At 31.0% G+C, this 22,473-nt stretch overlaps 1 protein-coding gene and 1 long non-coding RNA gene across 6 annotated transcripts in view; one reads left to right on the forward strand and one right to left on the reverse strand.

The window, feature by feature from the left end:
• The window catches only part of LOC126734775 (papilin), a 208,161-nt gene that overhangs the window by 164,620 nt on the left and 21,068 nt on the right, over positions 1 to 22,473 (reverse strand). The gene's annotated exons all lie outside the window — the stretch shown is intronic.
• LOC126734778 (uncharacterized) lies at positions 16,063 to 17,133 on the forward strand. Its single transcript, XR_007660172.1, has 3 exons — positions 16,063 to 16,338; positions 16,451 to 16,562; positions 17,123 to 17,133. It is a non-coding gene; the product is annotated as an uncharacterized LOC126734778 (long non-coding RNA).

Below are 22,473 nucleotides of genomic sequence, written 5' to 3' on the forward strand. Positions count from 1 at the left end.
AATTTACATTTTCTTGCTCTCTACCTATTTGAAATGAAGTATACCTCCCAATTAGCGAAGTGTTGAAGTTCACTGGGGCTTCCAGAGATTTGGGTATTTGTTAATTAAGATTTTCGCAACATATATCTAACTTATGCAGGGCCTGCTACTTATCGCTAAAGGTACTGTATGCGAACAAACATATTTCTTACATTGTTTTATGTTTTGTTTAAAGTATACTATTACCTAATTTTATATTCTCCATTTTTAATTTTTGTAAACAGACAACGATTGCAAATAATCCCAAATAATTACGGTAGATTTATTTACAACTTATTAAAATTCGATCATATTTCTCGCAAAATTAATCAGTTTTACTCGAAAACCTTAAGGTTATGTGATACAAAAAATATATATTTTTTTATCACCTATAATTTTCTTAAAAAGCATTTTTTTGTCAGGCAATTTTTTGCAAAAAAACCGTTTTTCATTTATGCTAACCTTAGCCCCCCACCCACCCCACACAATTTACCAGTAAGAAATTGTTTTCAAAAATCAATGTTTTTCAAAATAATATGCATAAATAACAGCTCGTTTCGACGTTAATATCTAATTAAATAACATAGTTTGTTTATTTAAATTTGATATAATTATATTTATTTATAAATATTTAATACAAAACCAGTGCTATTAGATTGGACATTATTGACGAAAAACGGTGATTTTTCAAAAGAATTTCTTACTGAACAAATGTTTGGGGGTGGGTGGTGGGTTATGGATTATATTGATGAAAAAAATGTTTTTACAAAACAGTTTATTTAAATTTAATCTAATTTTATATATAAATATTTAGTATAAAAACAGTGTTATTACACTGGATAATATGGACGAAAAACAATGATTTCTCAGAAGAATTTCATCAAATATTTGAGGTGTAGTGACCAAATTTAAAAACTAGATATGTAGATGCCGTGTCAATTTTTTTAATATCAAAATTTTCTCCCTTTTGTAAACTGTATAATATATTATGATATACGTATATTCTACAGTTTGATAAATATACCTTAACCCTATAGGGTTGATAAATATACCAAAACTAAAAATTTGATGGTTGGTGATTAGTTGCTTAGCTGGGTACGCCAGACTTGACAGTCTCCCAGAACATTTTTAAGCCTCGTCCAGGCATTTTTTGGTAAACTAAGACTTTATTCGAGGTATCTGAGTCACTTTGAACGTCCATGTATATTCAAGCCTTAATGAAATTATGTTTGAAGGAATTTAAGGCGTTTTCTCACGAAAAAAAAACGACAAAAGTATAATGGACACTACAGCATTATCAGCCCTATAACAAGTTGATTTAATGGCGCGTCGCATTTAACGTTTTTAAGTGGTCGCTTGTTAGTGCCAAGAAGACAAAACGCGAGACAGGTATCGGTCAGGAACCTGAGGGCCATCAAAACGTTTTAACGTGCCATGGTGGCCACAATGAACTTTGAAAATGACCCATTATCCGTCGAAGAAGTGAAGAAGAAAGGCATTTTGCTTATTTTATGTGCCATATATGTCTTGCAGTGTCTAAACTTTAATGACGCATTCTGTGTTTCAGTACAACATTTTTAACTCGATATTCTTGAATGAAAGATGTTACACCACTGCTTTTTCTTGAAACAAACATTGTTTCTCAAGTCCTCCTTCAGTTTGGAGCAAAATTGATTCTTTGCCTTTTGTTCGTACGTTGCATGGTTTTTGAGTAAAATATTGTAACGAAATTCGGGAACACACTTTTATTGTCAACGTCAAAAGCACTAACCTAACTCGCCTTGACTGTCGTTTAATTGTTTCCAAGGTAAAAACTGTCTAAACAACTAAAACAGAATGAATTGTCACGAAGCGCGTCCTTTTTAAAACCCGATGGAACAGTTTCGAAATATTTAGAATTATCTTCATTGTTTTTGCCCAAAGAGACCAATAATTTTAGGAGAATACTGACAGTCAAAGCAAGTAAGTATACAAATTCTAGAAAATTAGAACTACAGGGATTTACAATAATATAACCTAAATTGGGGCCAAAATGAGGCTCTCGAACAAGATGAACTACTTAAAAACTAAACACTATAGATGAAAATAATAAACCAAACGTAAGTAGAACCCTAAAGAAACCCTACGAATCAATTTTAACTACAGAATACTAATAAAATTGTACAAAAACTAGCAGAATAATTAACGTATTTACATTTTCATAGTACTGCTCCCCTCTTAAGTTTCATCGTCCCGATCAAACATGGGACCACCTGAGCCATGATAGGGCGCTAGCCGGACGATGTTTACAATTTTCATCTTCGCTGTCGGATGTCGCTGGTCACCAGAATCAACGACGTGGTGTACCGTACCACGTCGTTGATTCTGGTGACCACATTGAATGGACCTTCCCAATCCTTCTGGAGCTTTGGTGACTTGCCCTTCGTCCTCCGTGGATTGTATAACCAGACTTTATCCCCAGGATTAAAACCGGTAGAATTTGCCTTTATGTCATAACGTGATTTCATACTGTTACTTTCTAGATGAAGTTTATCCCGTGCTTGTTCGTGAACAATTTGTAAACGCTCTTGTAAATGGTCGACGTACTCCTCAAGGGTTTCAGACTTATGGGGTCTTCTAGTAATAATGTCCAAAGGTAAACGAAGTTCATCACCGTAGACAACTTTTGCCGGGCTTTTTCCAGTTGACTTGTGGATAGAAGAACAATATGCCAATAGGAATGGTTGTATACAGGTATCCCAGTCGGTTTGCTTAGAGTTTACCACCATCCTCAAATAGGTTTCAAATGTGCGGTTAAATCTTTCAACCATTCCATCAGACTGAGGGTGTAGTGGGGTTGTACGGGTCTTATTGATTCCCAGCAACTGGCATACTTGTTGGAATATTTGTGACTCAAAGTTCAGTTCCTTCCTTGGTCTGAATGTATCTCTCTGGGTACACCAAATCGACAAATCCAGTTCTGGAACAGCACTTCAGCTACTGTCGTTGCTTCTTGGTTTGGAATCGGGTAAACCTCGGGCCACTTACTAAAGTAATCCATAGCAACAAGAGCATATCGGTTTCCGGAGCTACTAGTAGGAAAGGGTCCTGCTACGTCTATGGCAATTCGTTCAAAGGGTGCACCAACAAGATACTGCATTATCTTTTTTCTTGTCCGGGTTCTTGGGCCCTTGCTTGACGACAACTTCAACACTGATGACTGTTCAGCCAGTAAAACCGTTCTCTCACTTTTGCTAAGGTCTTACTAACTCCAAAATGTCCTCCGCCGACACCGCCATGAACAGCTTCAAGAACTTCCGGAATCCGTTTTCGAGGAAGGACTGTCAGATATGTCTTTTCTTTTCCATCTACGCTCTCCCAGACTCTTTTTAACAATCCATCTTTTATAACCAATGAATTCCATTGAGGCCAATAGGCTTTAAGTTCTGGAGATTTGTCAGAAATGTCTTTCCATTTTGGTTTTGAAATTTCTCGAGATTTCAGTTCGTAAATAAGACCAAATACTGGGTCATCACACTGATCTTGGATTAAACTAGCTACATCTCACTCTTTAGAACTATGACTATGAAGGCCAATACGATTACAAGTAAATATCTCTGGATGCTGTTTTGATTCCTTTTTAAAACAATGTTGACATGTTTCAATACAAGGTCTTCTCGATAAAGCATCGGCATTTTGGTGATATGCGCGTTTCCTATGTTCTATTGTAAAGTCATACTCTTGTAATCGTTGAAGCCACCTTGCTATTTGTCCTTCGGGGTTTTTAAACTGAAACAGCCATTTCAACGAAGCATGGTCGGTTCTAAGGACAAATCGTTGAACATACAAATATTTAGGGAAATGTTCAATAGCTTTTACTGCTGCCAATAGCTCTCGTCTGGTGACACAATAGTTTCTTTCTGGTTTTGATAACGTTTTACTTAAATAAGCTACGTATCACTGGCTCGCCATCTTCATATTTTTGTGATAGAACGGCCCCAATTCCAACATTACTCGCATCGTATCCAAAATAAAAGTTTGTCCAGGAATCGGATATGTTAAAATTGAAGATGTGCATAGTGCTCTTTTTAACCGTTGAAATGCTTCTTCACAGTTGACCAACTAAATAGCATTTTGTCCTCCGTGAGCTTATGTAGAGGCTTTGCAAGATTAGCGAAATTTCTTACAAATCTTCTGTAATAGGTACAAAGGCCCAGAAAGCTTCTTAACTGGTGTTTGTCAGTGGGTCGTGGCCATTTTTCGATTGCCTCTACTTTATCTGGATCAGTCTTGACACCTTTTTCTGATATTACATGGCCAAGGTATCGAACTTCTTTTTGAAATAAGCAACATTTTTTAGGACTTAGCTTCAGGTTGGCCTCTCAGGTTTGGAATATTCTTCAAATGATCTTCAAATGTTTTCCCCAGTATGATAACGTCATCCAGATAAACTAAACATGATTCCCAAGTCATTCCACGTAAAACTGTGTCCATAAGTCTCTCAAAGGTAGCTGGAGCATTGCAGCGTCCAAAGGGCATTACTGTAAACTGCCAAAGTCCTGTTCCAGTCGAGAATGCGGTCTTTTCCTTATCTTTTGGGTGCATCTTTACCTGCCAGTATCCACTCTTTAGATCGAGTGTTGAGAACCATTGTGAACCTGATAGCGTGTCCAGGGTGTCGTCAATTCTTGGTAGGGGATAACTGTCTTTCTTGGTAATGTCATTCAGTCGCCGATAGTCTACACAAAATCTAGTGGATCCATCCTTTTTCTTCACTAGCACAACTGGAGATGTCCAAGGACTCTGAGAAGGTTCTATCACTCCCTGTGTCCTCATTTCCTGAAGCATTGAAGAAACTTCTCCTTGTTTAGCTATCGGAATTCTTCGAGGTGCTTGTTTAATCAGAGCATTGTCTCCAGTGTTAATTCGATGCTGCACCAAATCAGTTCTTCCCAGGTCTTTATCGAGCAAGGAAAACACATCTTGGTCCATGGTTAAATTGGCAGAAGATTCTTCAAATATGTTTTGTAAACATACAGGAAAAGGTCTGTATATACCTTATTTGTAAATAAAGCTACGCATTAACCAAAATATGCTAAACTGATTATAATTTGTGAGAGTGGGAAGAACAAATTTTCAGGTTAACCCAAAAATTAAGTTTTTTTATTTATTCCATGCACTTTACAATTCAGTGGCATAATGGCCCTCTTTTTACTCAATCAAAGCAATAATCAAAATATGTAGACCTTTTAATTTTTCCAGTCAGTTTAAGTACTGAAGACTGAAGACTGATTTGCGGTAGAAACTTACAAACCTCACACTTGAGCCATTCATCAGCTCAAGCTTCTCCACGAATTTTCCGATCATATTTTTCAAATTTGGCTCCGATTTTCCTTTCTAAGTTTGGTAAACTGTTAAGGAACGTGGTGTTGAATTGTATGCCAAAAGACATTATAGCCTGTGAGGTTCCAATTTCTTTGAGGAATTCTTTTAAGTCTTTTGGTACCTTGTTAATAAAAGAAATTGCGTTGAGCACAAATTTTTAAATAGTACAATTACCTGTGATTAATTTATACTGATTAACACCTAATTTTATAATAAGATTGTACTTATGCGTGTTATGTTCAATCCTCCAATATCTTTAAGCCGCTTTTTCATTTCTATAAACTCCATATACTTCATAATTAAAATACATAATAATACTAGGCAATTGGATAAAGAAAAATTATAAACCGAATGAAAATATTAATATAACCACCCATAGGTAATTTTGAACGAAATTTCTCGAATCTGCCCGGTTAATTTTCGACCAAAATTCTCTTGAGAGTTGAGCCTCCTCTCTTTTTAAATTAACTGCAATTTTTTAAGCATCTCGTTTCGGATCCCGTTCCACGTCAGATCTGAAGATCTCGCTCAGGTATAAAACAAAATAATCGGCCCGAAATATACGATGATGCTTGAGGATCAAAATTTAATGAGATTTTAATGCAGATCATTATTAAGGATTAACAAGTCAATATCAACAACTCCCTTTGCTTCTTGGTCTTCTGTGGTACCGGTCGCATAAATCAGTACCGTTTCACGTTGTGCAAATTGTTTGTTCAAGCAAGACAAACATTCAATAAAACGTTAAAAATGCATCGCTACCGTTGCGCACTTTACTTTACTCAGCGGGGATTCCGATTATATTATTATTCAGTATTCTTATCGATCCACCTGGTTGCTAGAATGCTACAGAGATAATCGCCTAGAAATGTCTCTAAGTATGCACGGTCGGATCTTTTTTAATCTCGCACTAATTGCATACGTTCGGCCTTTGGTTTTATTGCATGTTTGTACTTGTGCCACGCTAATTGGAGAACCGTTAGACCGTTCGAAATTTAACTAAGTGATTAATGGTCGCTATTTCGTATGTAAACCAAACTAGGATAACTGTCCGGTTCTCGTATATTATAATGCGGGTATTATTAAATTGTTTGATAGAGATATTAAAATTACTTGATTATTTTTACATCTTCAGGGTCTCAGATGGGTTTTTAGGGCGAAAAGTGGGTAAAGATGGCATTTTCTACCGCATCTCACTGTTTCAACAATCAAAACGTCAAAATTCAAATCTGACACAATTATGGTTTTGTACTTAAAAAAAATATTCCCTTGGGGTCCTTACATTATCAAGAAAATTCTCTGGAGGTTTGTATAATTAACTGGGTCTCTCTAACTCATAATTGTTAAGTCCCAATGCGTAATTATATCGCCCAGATAATTAATGAATATTTATAGCTTAGATATATATATTAAAGCTAGCAAAAGAAAAAAAAATAAAGTGAAGAAACAATAAAGAAATTAAAGAAACGCATTAAGAAGCCTAACAGCTTTTAAGGAAAGGTTGTAATAAATGTGAAAATAATGATCGGAAAGCAACGCTTGGGTGTTTAAGTCAAGACGTGGGTTCTATCAAATTTTACTCTTCAGTCGAAAAACTCGCATTTAGGTGCTTCATGGATTCTGTGTGATCATCGCTCCAAATCAAGAAGAAATGCAAGACAAAATGGGAAATCTGGAGGAGAAAAAGAGTAAGAGAATAAACATTATGATAATTGACAGAGCACAAAACAATCTTTAACATATTAAAGAAATTAGAAGCCTCGAAGTAATAAATAGTTTCATATGCCTGGAGTCTCTCATAACAAACGAAGAAAGATGTGACAGAGAGTTACGTAGAAGCGTTACTATTAGAAGAACAGCTAGTAACAATTTAGAATAGAACAATACATACAAAGTGAAGGCTGGTAAGAGCACTAATTTTTCCCATAGCCATATATGTATCCGAAACGTGGACCCTGAAGAAAGCAGACAAAAATAAAATAGAGGCTTTTGAGATATGGATGTTAAAAATATCCTTGGTTGAACATCGAACAAATCTATCAATACAACAACTCAAAGTAAAAGATCACCTGCTTAAACAAATACAACAGAGATATTTTCAGTATTTTGGACACATTGCCGGAAGAGTAGGTAAGATGGAAAAACGGCTAATCGAGGGTATAGTTGGAGGAAAAAGACCTAGAGGAGATGTCCTAGTTGTTAGATGGATTAAACAAAAATACTGATTGATCAAAGGTTATACAAAGCCGAATAACTAGACTAGGACAGAGAGGATGGAAGGGGGACTACTGGGACTTATTTTTTAGTCTATGAGAGAAAACTTAGTTTGCTTCATACAGGCACTCCTGGAATGAAAATTCGATTATTTTCACTTTTTTTAAAAGGATTTTTAAAATTACTTCTGGAAAAGAATAAAATATCTTCAAATTTTTCCAAAAATCTAAAATTTAATGAAAAAAAGTACCTGAAAATGATGTTTGATGATTAAGGTGATTACTGACTTCAAAGTACAGTATCTCGAAAATTACTAAAAATTTTCTTTTTAAATAAAAAGAATAATATTTAATGAAATATTCTTTATAAATGTCGTTCATGGTTCTCATCTGTATAAACAATAATCTCGAATGTATTAAATTTTTTATTCAGTGGTGTTCAAGAATGATGTTTGATCATTAAGGTGACTACTAACTTTAAAGCCCAATATCACAAAAACTAATAAGAATATTCCCATGAAATAAAAAGCATAATTATCAGTGGAATATTTTTTAGAAATAATGTTCAAGATTCTCACCTGTATATATAAAAATTTCAAGTGTATTAGATTTTTTATGCAGTGGTGTCCAAGAATGACGTTTGATAATTAAGATGACCACTGACTTCAAAATCCAATATCTCAAAAACTAACAAGAATATTCCCATGAGATAAAAAGCATAATATTTAGTGGAATATACTTTACAAATAATATTCGGGGTTCTCACTTGCATAAACAAAAATCTCGTGTTTACTAATTTTTTTATGCAGTGGGGTCCAAAAGTCATGTTTGATCATTAAGGTGACCACTGACACTAAAGTCCGATATCTCAAAAACTAATTAGAACATTCTGACGAAACAAAAAGCATATGAATCAGTGGAATATTCTTTACAAATGTCAGTTTGAATTCTCATCTGTATACGCAAAAATCTTTAATGTATTGAATTATTTATACAGTGGTATTCAAGAACAATGTTTGATCATTGAGGTGACCACTGATTTTAAAGTATTCTCATTAGACCACTGACTTCAAAGTCCGATATATCAAAAACCAATAAGAATATTCTGATAAAACAAAAAGCATATGAATTAGTAGAATATTCTTAACTAATGTCGTTCAGGGTTTTTACTTGTATAAACAAAAACCTTAAATATATTAATTTTTCATGCAATGTGGTTCAAGAATAATGTTTGATCATTAAGGTGACCACTGACTTCAAAGTTCAATATCTCATAAGCTAATAAGAATATTCTCGTGAAACAAAAATGAACATTCTTTACTGATAAGTAATATGTTAATCAAAGCAAAAAATGTGTTAAAACCCATAATATTTTAACCACTTGTCTAAGTACAAAAATAAAAAATGAATGCAATAGCAGTGCAATATTAATCACTTTATATAAATATAAGTTAATTTATTATATACAAATAAGTGTGATTTGATATTATCATAGGCTAACGAGAGAATTTATCTGGTACTGAATTATCTATTACTGAATTACTGATATTATCTATTACTGAATTTGTCTGGTTATTCTATGATATTATTTAAAATTTATCAAGCCTACATTTGACAAAACTCTTTTTATTTTGTATCTGCGCTCCATTTAAGCTCTCGTGGATAAAAATACCTAAAAACAAGTAACTTATCGAGGGATTTTTAAAAAAAATCAAAATTTTGATTTTGTCGGAGTATTGTGAGAGATATCAAAAAACTATAATACCATCCAGTTAGTATCTGAAAACGAGAACCATGTGGATGGGTTTCGTTTAATTTTGTTTTCAATTTATGACTTATTGAAACTAGCATTGAATTTATCAAGAAACCACCATCAGAAACCTCCAAAACCGTTGGCTTGGAAAAAAGTACCATATCGTTGGGTCGATAATAATGTAATAATCTCGATAATATTGTGAACAACTTTCCAAAAAAAAAATCATATATTAAGCTTACTTCTCTTGACATAAACAATACCTTACTTAGAATTATAAGGTCTAAGGTTCATTCATCCAAATCTAAAAGATAATAATGAAATGCATCATAATAATATACAATAGCCAACAATTATGTTCTTCCCATGACCATCAATCACCAACGATTGCATAATTAGGCAATCTCATCGTGTCAAGCAGAAGAATTCTAGTGAATGGACACACAAGTGGCACTTTTTTGCTGCGTAACCACCGTTTACTTTTACACCTGTCATTGCCATGACAAAAGACCCAAAACCAGTGACTTTTAAATACAAATTTAATGATAATTCCCTAAAAAATCCATCGAAGTGACGAAAAACAGAACCATTTTAAAGACTTTTAATGGGATATTTAAAAGACAAACGGCCGCGTGTAAACACGAGGGTGAGAAAAGGGACCTCAATTAGAATTCTCATAATAATCAAGAAGCTTTCAAGCTGTTATAGATAAGTTTTCCTAACAAACAAAAAAAAAATATGTTCCCAGAAACTACCGCTTTGCGGGTGGCGTATGCATGCAGGATCACATTTCATAATACAAGTGCATTGCAAGCCCATGAATCGCTCTTATTTTCTCATAGTGCAACTATTTATTGCATAGGTCCTATTTCATTCATACATTTTTCCTATTGGGTTTAAAATAACTGTAAATAAAGACAAATAGTACCACTGGCACATTTCCTTAAGCACACAACACTTTGGCCGGCTACAACGACCAATTGTATCGAGCACAGATGTATGCAAGTAGAAATTTTTTTTATTGCATGGGCCGTTAAAATTCATGAACCTCTTTTCATCCGAGTTTACGTTAGAACGAATGCACTTTCAACCAATTTCAATAATAGTTTATAACCGTTTGTTCATTCTTTTTTTTGTGAGTGGTTTTGTAGAACGAAACTATGGTAAAAGTGAAGAAATTTCACACGTTTGTGGGGTCAAAGTAGAAACTCACTTATGTGGAGACCAGTTGAAGTTGATATGAACTGAAAATCAAGATTCTTTTGTATGTTAGAGGTTGAGAAACTGTTGAAAAATAGAGTATAACTTATAGGCATTAAAACGATGTTTCAAGGATAGTGATATATACAAGGTGTCTCAGAAGTGCAATTAAATTATGACCTACTATAGGGTTTAACATCAAATACCTTTTGGCTGATGAGACTATAAGTCCTAAACTTTTATGGCTTATAGGCAGTACCTTAGTACAACTTTTTAGATCAAGTAGTTTTTTCATTAAAAATAAATAAAAGACGGTCATGTTCAATTAATTTTTGCATCATTTTGATGTTTGAGCTTAAATAAGTTTTTACTGATGAGGTCTATGGGTACGAAACTTTTAGGGTTTATAGACAGTACATTGGACTATTTCTTCAGAAAATTTTAAATTTTTACATCAAGTAGTTTTTTATTAAAAATAAATAAATGACGGTCATGTTCAATTAAATTTTGCATCATTTTGATGTTTAAGCTTAAATAAGTTTTTACTGATGAGATCTATGGGCATGAAACTTTTAGGGTTTATAGACAGTACATTGGACTATTTCTTCAGACAATTTTAAATTTTTACGTCAAGTAGTGTTTTACTTAAAAATAAATAAATGACGGTCATGTTCAATTAAATTTTGCATCATTTTGATGTTTGAACTTAAATAAGTTTTTACTGATGAGGTCTATGGGTACGAAACTTTTAGGGTTAATAGACAGTACATTGGACTATTTTTTCAGAAAATTTTAAATTTATACATCAAGTAGTTTTTTAATTAAAGATAAATAAATGACGGTCATTTTTATTTAAATTTTGCATCACTTTGATGTTTGGGTTTAAATAAGTTTTTACTGATGAGGTCTATGAGTACGAAACTTTTAGGGTTTATAGACAATACATTGGACTATTTCTTCAGAAAATTTTAAATTTTTACATCAAGTAGTTTTTTAATTAAAAATAAATAAATGACGGTCAATTTTATTTAAATTTTGCATCACTTTGATGTTTGGGTTTAAATAAGTTTTTACTGATGAAGTCTATGAGTACGAAACTTTTAGGGTTTATAGACAGTACATTGGACTATTTCTTCAGAAAATTTTACATTTTTACATCAAGTAGTTTTTTAATTAAAAATAAATAAATGACGGTCATTTTTATTTAAATTTTGCATCACTTTGATGTTTGGGTTTAAATAAGTTTTTACTGATGAGGTCTATGAGTACGAAACTTTTAGGATTTATAGACAGTACATTAGACTATTTCTCCGGAAAATTTTAAATTTTTACATCAAGTAGTTTCTTAATTAAAAATAAATAAATGACGGTCATGTTCAATTAAATTTTCCATCACTTTGATGCTTGGGCTTAAATAAGTTTTTACTGATGAGGTCTATGAGTACGAAACTTTTAGGGTTTATAGACAGTACATTGGACTATTTCTTCAGAAAATTTTATATTTTTACATTGAGTAGTTTTTTAATTAAAAATAAATAAATGACTGTCATGTTCAATTAAATTTTGCATCATTTTGATGTTTGAGCTTAAATATGCTTTTACTGATGAGGTCTATGGGTACGAAACTTTTAGGGTTTATAGACAGTACATTGGACTATTTCTTCAGAAAATTTTAAATTTTTACGTCAAGTAGTGTTTTAATTAAAAATAAATAAATGACGGTCATGTTCAATTAAATTTTGCATCATTTTGATGTTTGAACTTAAATAAGTTTTTACTGATGAGGTCTATGAGTACGAAACTTTTAGGGTTAATAGACAGTACATTGGACTATCTCTCCAGAAAATTTTACATTTTTACATCAAGTAGTTTCTTAATTAAAAATAAGTAAATGAGGGTCAAGTTTAATTAAATTTTGCATCATTTTAATGTTTAGGTTTAAATAAGTTTTTACTGATGAGGTCTATGAGTACGAAACTTCTAGGGTTTATAGATAGTTTAGGGTTAATAGACAGTACATTGGACTATTTCTTCAGACAATTTTAAATTTTTACGTCAAGTAGTGTTTTAATTAAAAATAAATAAATGACGGTCATGTTCAATTAAATTCTGCATCACTTTGATGTTTGGGTTTAAATAAGTTTTTATTGATGAGGTCTATGAGTACGAAACTTCTAGGGTTTATAGACAGTTTAGGGTTAATAGACAGTACATTGGACTATTTCTTCAGACAATTTTAAATTTTTACGTCAAGTAGTGTTTTAATTAAAAATAAATAAATGACGGTCATGTTCAATTAAATTTTGCATCATTTTGATGTTTGAACTTAAATAAGTTTTTACTGATGAGGTCTATGAGTACGAAACTTTTAGGGTTAATAGACAGTACATTGGACTATCTCTCCAGAAAATTTCAAATTTTTACATCAAGTAGTTTCTTAATTAAAAATAAGTAAATGAGGGTCAAGTTTAATTAAATTTTGCATCATTTTAATGTTTAGGTTTAAATAAGTTTTTACTGATGAGGTCTATGAGTACGAAACTTCTAGGGTTTATAGATAGTTTAGGGTTAATAGACAGTACATTGGACTATTTCTTCAGACAATTTTAAATTTTTACGTCAAGTAGTGTTTTAATTAAAAATAAATAAATGACGGTCATGTTCAATTAAATTCTGCATCACTTTGATGTTTGGGTTTAAATAAGTTTTTATTGATGAGGTCTATGAGTACGAAACTTCTAGGGTTTATAGACAGTTTAGGGTTAATAGACAGTACATTGGACTATTTCTTCAGACAATTTTAAATTTTTACGTCAAGTAGTGTTTTAATTAAAAATAAATAAATGACGGTCATGTTCAATTAAATTTTGCATCATTTTGATGTTTGAACTTAAATAAGTTTTTACTGATGAGGTCTATGGGTACGAAACTTTTAGGGTTAATAGACAGTACATTGGACTATCTTTTCAGAAAATTTTTAATTTTTACATCAAGTAGTTTTTTAATTACAAAAATAAGTAAACGATAGTCATGTTCAATTAAATGTTGCATCACTTTGATGTTAGGATTTAAATAAGTTTTTACTGATGAGGCCTATGATTACGAAGCTTTTAAAGTTAATAGAGAGTAGGTTGGACTATCTCTCCAGAAAATTTCAACTTTTTAGATCAAGTAGTTTTTTAATTAAAAATAAGTAAATGACGGTCATGTTCAATTAAATTTTGCATCACTTTGAAGTTTGGGCTTAAATAAGTTTTTATTGATGAGGTCTATGAGTACGAAACTTTTAGGGTTTATAGACAGTACATTGGACTATTTCTTCAGAAAATTTTACATTTTTACATCAAGTAGTTTTTTAATTAAAAATAAATAAATGACGGTCATGTTCAATTAAATTTTGCATCATTTTGATGTTTGAGCTTAAATAAGTTTTTACTGATGAGGCCTATGAGTACGAAACTTTTAGAGTTAATAGACAGTACATTGGACTATCGCTCCAGAAAATTTTTAATTTTTACATTAAGTAGTTTTTTAATTAAACATAAGTAAATGATGGTCATATTCAATTAAATTTTGCATCACTTTGATGTTTGGGTTTAAATAAGTTTTTACTGACGAGGTCTATGAGTACGAAACTTTTAGGGTTTATAGACAGTACATTGAACTATCTCTACAAAAAAATTTTAATTTTAAATCAAGTAGTTTTTTAATTAAAAATAAATAAATAACAGTCATGTTCAATTAAATTTTGCATCACTTTGATGTTTGGGTTTAAATAAGTTTTTACTGATGAAGTCTATGAGTACGAAACTTTTAAATTTAATAGACAGTACATTGGACCATCTCTCCAGAAAATTTTAAATTTTTACATCAAGTAGTTTTTATGTAGAACATAAATAAATGACGGTCATGTTCAATTAAACTGTGTATCACTTTGACGTTTGGATTTCTTCTTTCTCGCTCTCCTTGGGCTCCTTTTTTTTTACTCAATGGACTATTAGATTAATTTCATATCGTAAAATCGAAAGTCTGATATTTTAAAAAGAATATAAATTTCCCGCCAAAATTCGACCAGCCATGGTCGCTCAGAACCTGTCATTAGAGATTTAAAATTTTGACACTTCAAACTCTCATTTGACAACTGAGTCTATAAGTGCACCTGAGAGAGACAATAAATAACCTCATTTAAATGATTGAAAATTTTTAGCTGGAGTTTTATGGCACAAAAAATTAATATTACTATTAAAGATACACACGAATGAAAAATTTAAAGCTTCCACTTTCAATTTCGACCTTTGAGTCTCTTTTTAATGAAATCCTTTGTATATCCCCACAAACCAACAAGATTGTTTTTCAGTTTGACACCACAAACATTGCAGTTACAATGAGCGGAACAAGGACAGAACAGATGTATATGTATAGCGGACCAGTTATTACAGGCCCCCAATTATTGACGATTACTGCAGTTTTCGACTGAGATTTTTAAGGATAAGGACGTTCACGTATTCTTTGCCATAAAGTTGGGTCCTTGAGGCCTTGAAACGACTATAGAGGCTTCTTACCGCCAAAGACGAACACACCATAAATGCGGCGAGTACAAATTACAAACCCCCCGTCCAAGCGACTATTATTAAATTATATTATTAACGTTTTTTAAATGTGTCGGACTAGTACATAAGTACGTTTTGCAGTAACTCACGGCGAGCGTCTTTCTTGTTCCTTTTATTCCTTTTTATGTCACGATATAATGAATCTTCTTGTATAAGAAACAAGAAACCTTCAGTTTTCCATCTTTGCAGTTAATAAGTAGTAAAATATATTTTCTGTAAAACGCCACCTAAAAATTGTCAATTTTGACTTCTATCGTCTTTCACATAAATAGGGTTATTATCTGTCTTACTCCCACTTACACGCTTAATAATCAAAAGCGGGCTAATGACGTGCCAACATTAAAATTGCCCAAGACAGTTTCTGAGCATGGACCGATTTAGCGGGAAATTTGAATTATTTATAAAATGGTTTATTACAGTTTCGCCAACGGACTAAGAACTTTGGTTTTATGTTTTTCGATATTGGTTATATTATACTGGGCTTTTTGTTGAGTAATAATTTATTCCAGGCAGTAATTTCTGTGTATTTGCCTGTCTTTACAAAAGGATGTCTGGATATTTTTCACCCTCAAAGTAGAATTTAAGCCCAATTGCCTGGAATAATGTAATAATTTATTTCAGGCAGTAATTTCTGTGTATTTGCCTGTCTTTACAATAGGATTCTGGATATTTTTCACCCTTAAAGTAGAATTTAAGCCCAATTGCCTGGAATAATGTAATAATGTATTTCAGGCAGTAATTTCTGTGTATTTGCCTGTCTTTACAATAGGATTTCTGGATATTTTTCACCCTCAAAGTAGAATTTAAGCCCAATTGCCTGGAATAATATAATAATTTATTTCAGGCAGTAATTTCTGTGTATTTGCCTGTCTTTACAATAGGATTTCTGGATATTTTTCACCCTCAAAGTAGAATTTAAGCCCAATTGCCTGGAATAATGTAATAATGTATTTCAGGTAGTAATTTCTGTGTATTTGTCTGTCTTTACAATAGGATTTCTGGATATTTTTCACCCTCAAAGTAGAATTTAAGCCTAATTGCCTGGAATAATATAATAATTTATTTCAGGCAGTAATTTCTGTGTATTTGCCTGTCTTTACAATAGGATTTCTGGATATTTTTCACCCTCAAAGTAGAATTTAAGCCCAATTGCCTGGAATAATGTAATAATGTATTTCAGGTAGTAATTTCTGTGTATTTGTCTGTCTTTACAATAGGATTTCTGGATATTTTTCACCCTCAAAGTAGAATTTAAGCCTAATTGCCTGGAATAATATAATAATTTATTTCAGGCAGTAATTTCTGTGTATTTGCCTGTCTTTACAATAGGATTTCTGGATATTTTTCACCCTCAAAGTAGAATTTAAGCCCAATTGCCTGGAATAATGTAATAATGTATTTCAGGTAGTAATTTCTGTGTATTTGTCTGTCTTTACAATAGGATTTCTGGATATTTTTCACCCTCAAAGTAGAATTTAAGCCCAATTGCCTGAAATAATGTAATAATATATTTCAGGCAGTAATTTCTGTGTATTTGCCTGTCTTTACAATAGGATTTCTGGATATTTTTCACCCTCAAAGTAGAATTTAAGTCCAATTGCCTGGAATAATGTAATAATATATTTCAGGCAGTAATTTCTGTGTATTTGCCTGTCTTTACAATAGGATTTCTGGATATTTTTCACCCTCAAAGTAGAATTTAAGCCCAATTGCCTGGAATAATGTAATAATTTATTCCAGGCAGTAATTTCTGTGTATTTGCCTGTTTTTACAATAGGATTTCTGGATATTTTTCACCCTCAAAGTAGAATTTAAGTCCAATTGCCTGGAATAATGTAATAATTTATTTCAGGCAGTAATTTTTGTGTATTTGCCTATCTTTACAATATGATTTCTGGATATTTTTCACCCTGAAAGTAGGATTTAAGCCCAATTGCCTGGAATAATGTAATAATGTATTTCAGGCAGTAATTTCTGTGTATTTGTCTGTCTTTACAATAGGATTTCTGGACATTCTTGCTTTCAAAATAGTAAGTAAGCAATAACAATTGCCTGTAACAACGTGTAATTTCCTTTGATTTCCATTATTCTTATGAAAATGTATTTAAGTAATATCTCATTTTTTTGAACGTTATAACTAAGCTCTAACTATTTTACTAAAAAATACACCATATAAATTAAATATAGATTTTTTTCTTATGTAATGTTTACATTGATTCGCCTGTTAGCGATTAAAAAAAAACCCACGCAAGAATTTTTTTTTTAAACTCGTACTGCTAATCCAAATAAACTCACACACTGACGGGTAAATGTACTTAATTTTCGAGGTTCAATATTTGTTTTACAAATTAGCCGGTCTTCTTTTCTGGGTTAAGGTGAAGCGCGCCAAGGAATGATTGAATAGCGGAACATAAATCGACGAAAACCATCATAGGAAAACTCCTTGAAGCAAATTTCACTATAACCCTTTTATTTAAATCTCCAATGGTGTCAAGTTAACTAACAGAAAAAAAAACAACAAAGAACCTTTGCCAATGGCCCTTTTATAGCCACTCACAATGGCGTGAGACCTCAAGTGCATTTCGATTATTGTGAGACCGTAAGAAGAAGAATTTTATTATGTGCATTGTTTTTCGGTTTTAAAAAGAAAATGCATGCATATATTTTATTGAAAAAAAAAACACACACGAGAGAGAGTGAGAGGTAAATTTAAATACATAATCGAAATCCGCCCACTGGCACATACTGTATACGACATACCTACAAAGAAGCAATGTTCTGCATGTTTACGCGATCATAAATAGATGGGGATAAGTTACCTTGGGCAACATCGCCGCTATACTGGACGTGTAGTTTATTTTCATGTAAAATTTTAGTCTGTTGAAAAAATAAATGAGTTTTCTTTTTGTGTGTGCTGTTATATAGGCCGGAAGGGGATATTTTCAATGTATATTTAATATTTGAGCGTTTTTTAGGGGGATTTCAAGAGAGTGCAATAGAACCAGTAGTGACCCCAAAAATCGTCTTAGCACCTTAGTCCCAGCACCTTAAATTTTAAATTTTTTGAGAGTTTCTTAAGATTTTCCAGGTTTTTCAGAAGGAATTTTAAAAATCCAAAAAATTAAAATATTCCAATTTTTATTCCAGGAATGCCTAGAAGAGACAAACGAAGTTCTCCCTCACAGACTGAAGAATAAATCAAGTCCTAGTAAATGCAATTTTGGATTTTTTGAAATATTTAAAGATTTTCATGCTTTTCCAGAAACAATAACAAAAATATTTCCAAAAAAATATAAAATATTCAAATGTTTATTCCAGGAATGCCTGTAAGAGATAAACTACATTTTCTTTCATCCGCTAAGGAATAACTCAAGTCCCAGTAGTTCAAATTCCGAAATTTTTGATATTTGGAAATTTTCCAGATTTTTCACATTTTTTTAAAAAAATCCTCTAAAAAAAAGTGAAAATATTCGAGTTTTTATTCCAGGACTGCCTGGAAGAGACAAATTAAGTTCTCTCTCATAGACTAGGGAATAAATCATGTTCTAGTAAATCAAATTTAGGAATTTTTGATTTGTAAATATTTAAGTATTATATATTTTAAATATTTGAAGATTTTTTTCATGCTTTTTTTAGAAAAAATTTTGAAAATTATATATATTTCAAACAAAATATATTTTTTTCATCGTCTCAGGAATAACTGAGGTCCTAGTAGTTCAAATTTCGAAATTTTAAATTTTTGGGAAAATTTGAATATTTTTATGATTGTCCAGAAGCAATTTTTAAAATCCTTCTACAAAAAATGAAAATATTCGAATTTTTATTCCAGAAATGCCTGGAAGAGACAAACTAAGTTCTCTCTCACAGACTGAGGAATAAATCAAGTCCTAGTGAATGAAATTTTTGAATTTTTTATTTTTTGCAATATTTAAAGATTTTTCATGCTTTTTCAGAAGAAATTTTAAAAATCCATTTTAAAAAATTGAAAATATTCGAGTTTTTATTCTAGGAGAGCCTGTCAAAGGCAAACTAAGTTCCCTCTCATAGACTAAAGAATAACTCAAGTCCCAGTAGTTAAAAATTCTTCCAAAAAAAGTTAAAATATTTGAATATTTATTCCAGGTATGCCTGTGAGAGTCAAAATATATTTTCTCTCATCGTCTAAGGAATAACTGAAGTCCTAGTAGTTCAAATTTTTAATTTTAAAATCCTTCTATAAAAAGTGAAAATATTTGAATCTTTATTCCAGGAATGCCTGTAAGAGACTAACTAAGTTCTCTCTCATCGTCTAATAATAACTCAAGTTTCAGTCGTTCAAATTTCGAAAATTTTCAATTTTGGAACTATTTAAAGATTTTTCATTCTTTTCCCAAAGAAATGTTAAAAATTCTTTCAAAAAAAAGTGAAAATATTCGAATTTTTATTCCAGGAATGCCTAGAAGAGACAAACGAAGTTCTCTCTCACAGACTGAATAATAAGTCAAGTCCTAGTGATTTAAATTTTTGAATTTTTTATTTTTTGGAATATTTAAAGATTTTTCATGCTTTTTCAGAAGAAATTTTGAAAATCCATTTTAAAAAATTTTAAATATTCGAGTTTTTATTCTAGGAGAGCCTGTCAAAGACAAACTAAGTTCCCTCTCATAGACTAAAGAATAACTCGAGTTTCAGTGGTTCAAATTTTAACATTTTTGATTTTTGCGATTATCTGAAGATTTTTCATGTTTTTCCAGAAACAATTTTAAAAATCTTTCAAAAAAACATTCAAATGTTTATTCCAGGAATGCCTGTAAGAGATAAACTACATTTTCTTTCGTCCACTAAGGAATAACTCAAGTCCCAGTAGTTCAAAATCCGAAATTTTTGATATTTGGGAATTTTCCAGGTTTTTAAAAAAAAATTTAATAATCCTCTATAAAAAGTGAAAATATTCGAGTTCTTATTCCAGGACTGCCTGGAAGAGACAAATTAAATTCTCTTTCATAGACTAGGGAATAAATCAAATTCTAGTAAATCAAATTTAGGAATTTTTGATTTTTATATATTTAAAATATTTTATATATTTGAAGATTTTTTCATGCTTTTTTTAGAAAAAATTTTGAAAATTCTTCCAAAAAAAGTTAAAATATTTGAATATTCATTCCAGGTATGCCTGTGAGAGACAAAATATATTTTCTTTGAAATTTAAAAAATCAAAAAAAGCACATTTTTCTAATAAAAATCCGATAAATTAATAAAATTTAATTTGCTTTAAGAAATGTTGCTATCTGTATTTACTTTTACATTTTGTAGATATAAATGACGCGAAAAAAAAAACCATACCTTATCAGCTTGGAAAAAGTTAAACCATAAAATATTTAATTTAACAATAATATATGAAACATGCATCGTCCTAAATTCAGAAACGATAAAATATTAATCTCATCGCTTACTTTCCGGTTTTAATTTCTGATCAGCTTATTGATTTTAGTTATTTCATATTGATTTTAGGTTTGTTAACTTGAATATAAACATACAGAAATATATTCATGGCATATCGGTGTAATATCTCAGGAGCTCGATTGCCGATGCAGAATTTAAGGAAATTTTGTATTTTTTAAATTTTTTTATTCAATACACATCATATTGTTTTGTTTATTTTGCACATACATCCAGGATTGCTTCAGAAGGGATTTTTATAAAACTTTTTCAAAGTGAATGCGTTAATTTTATTGAAAAATATTTTTAACTATTAAATATTAATATTTTTCTTCATAAATCTTTTCAAAATAAACAGTAATTTTCATGATTTTTTAAATTTTTTTTTTATTTATTTTAACAAATTCTCCCTAAAACAAATAAAAAAGAAAGAATTTTCAAAATTTGGAAATGATTTTTTTATACAAAAAATTTTAATTTTTACTATTACTTACTTGTTTGAGGCTTAATTTGTTTGTAAATGGTGAAAAAAAAGCACGTCACTTTAGATATACAGGGGGATGTTTAATTTTATATTTGAAAAAGTTCTGTCCATCCACTTTCTCACCTCCAGATAATAATGGAAACCCCCATCGTGTGATACATCATTGTAAGCAGCATTAAAATATCTATTCAACAGTGCCAAAAAACACTAAATCGTTTAACGTACCAGCGAATAGTGGTCAAAAATGTCGGAAAAAGGAATATTGGATTTTTTATTGAACTTTTGTTTCAATTCAATTCAAAATTCAGATTTAAATTCAAAATTTCAATGGGCTACCATAAGTGTGATACATCATTTTAAATGGCATATAATCTCCTAACTAACCAAATAAAAAAAAACAAAATATTCGATTTTTTATTCCAGGAATGCCTAAAAGAGACAAACAAAGTTCTCTCTCACAGACTGAGGAATAAATCAAGTCCTAGTAAATGAAGTTTTTGAGTTTTTCATTTTTTAGAATATTTAAAAAAATTTCAGAAGAAATTTTGAATTCATTTAAAAAAATTGAAAATATTCGAATTTTTATTCTAGGAGAGCCTGTTAAAGACAAACTAAGTTCCTTCTCATAGACTAAAGAATAACTCGAGTCCCAGGAGTTCAAATTTTAACATTTTTGATTTTTGCGATTATCTGAAGAATTTTCATGTTTTTCCAGAAACAATTTTAAAAATCTTTCAAAAAAACATTCAAATCGTTATTCCAGGAATTCCTGTAAGAGATAAACTACATTTTCTCTCGTCCACTAGAGAATAACTCAAGGCAAACATTTTTTATTTTATACTCAAATTTTTGATATTTGGGAATTTTTGAAGATTTTCCAGAAAATTTCTTAAAAATCCTCTAAAAAAAAGTGAAAATATTCGAGTCCTTATTCCAGGACTGCCTGGAAAAAACAAATTAAATTCTCTCTAATAGACTAGGGAATAAATCAAGTTCTAGTAAATTCTAGTAAACCAAATTTAGGAATTTTTGATTTTTATATATTTAAGTATTATATATTTTAAATATTTCAAAAATTTTTTTCATGCTTTTTTTAGAAAAAAAAATTAAAATTCTTCCAAAAAAAGTTAAAATATTTGAATATTCATTCCAGGTATGCCCGTGAGAGACAAAATATATTTCATCGTCTAAGGAATAACTGAAGTTCTAATAGTTCAAATCTCAAAATTTTTAATTTTTGTCAAAATTTAAATATTTTTCATGATTTTCCAGAAGCAATTTTTAAAATGCTTCTATAAAAAGTGAAAATATTTGAACTTTTATTACAGACTGAATGCGTTCTCTCTTATCGTCTAATAATAACTCAAGTTTCAGTAGTTCAAATTTCGAAAATTCTAAATTTCAGAACTATTT

This window comes from Anthonomus grandis, chromosome 4 (genome assembly GCF_022605725.1).
Source record: "Anthonomus grandis grandis chromosome 4, icAntGran1.3, whole genome shotgun sequence".
Classification (NCBI taxonomy): domain Eukaryota; kingdom Metazoa; phylum Arthropoda; class Insecta; order Coleoptera; family Curculionidae; genus Anthonomus; species Anthonomus grandis.